Source organism: Rattus rattus, chromosome X (assembly GCF_011064425.1).
Source record: "Rattus rattus isolate New Zealand chromosome X, Rrattus_CSIRO_v1, whole genome shotgun sequence".
NCBI classification, from domain to species: domain Eukaryota; kingdom Metazoa; phylum Chordata; class Mammalia; order Rodentia; family Muridae; genus Rattus; species Rattus rattus.
The window spans coordinates 35,595,937-35,597,069 of NC_046172.1; positions in this window are offsets into that span (position 1 = coordinate 35,595,937).

Below are 1,133 nucleotides of genomic sequence, written 5' to 3' on the forward strand. Positions count from 1 at the left end.
GTGTTGTAGTCTGTTTTATTATATACACTGATATCTCCTCAAATATGTTATGACAAGAAGGTTCCACCATGTTGAAAATTTAAAAATTAAAACTCAGACCAAATTAAAAAATCCGAAAATGATTTGGAGAGCCATTTTCCCAAAGATATACAAATACCTAATGTGTAATTCAGAAGAGATCCATCATCATTAAACAATAGGAAAATAAGATCACTGATCCAATTGGACTTGAGTTTTGTATAGGATGATGAATATGGATCTATTTGCATTTTTGTACATATAAACATCCAGTTTGACCAGCACCATTTGTTCAAGATGCTGTCTTTTTTCCAGAGTGTATTCCTGGTTTCTTTATCAATAATCGTGTGTGTTCATAGCTACCTAAGTTTATTTCTTGATCAATGTGTCTGTTTTAAAGCTAAAACCATATGCGTTTTATTACTATAGTTCTTACAACTTGAAATTGGGGACTCTTATGGAAGAATAAGAGGAAGGATTGCAGCCCCTAAGGGGATAGGAACTTCACCACGGAAAGAGACTACAGAGTCAAGTAACCTGATCCTTGGCACTACCAGAGACTGAACTACCAACCAAAGAACATACATGCACTGGACCTAGGCCTCCCCATACATATGTAACAGATGTGTAGCTTGGTCTTCACATGGGTACTGCACAACTGGAGCAGGGGCTATCCCAAAAGCTGTTGTCTGTAGGTGGGATATGTTCTTCTTGATGGGCTCCCTTGTCTAGCCTCAGTGGGAAAGGATGTGCCTAACCTCACAGAGACTTGCTATGCCAGGGTAAGGGGTTACCCAAGGGACTCCCACCTACTCAGAGGAGAAGGAGAGGAAGGATGGGGGAAAGATTGTTGGAAGGGGTGACCAGGATGGGGGCAATGAGCAGAATGTAAAGTGAATAAGTTAAAATAATGGTGATGATGATGATGATGATGATGGCGACACGAAGATGATGATGGTGTTGTCAGCAACAACTAGGGGAGGAGGAGGAGGAGAAGAGGAGGAAGATATGGAAAGAAGAAGAAGAAGAAGAAGAAGAAGAAGAAGAAGAAGAAGAAGAAGAAGAAGAAGAAGAAGAAGAAGAAGAAGAAGAAGAAGAAGAAGAAGAAGAAGAAG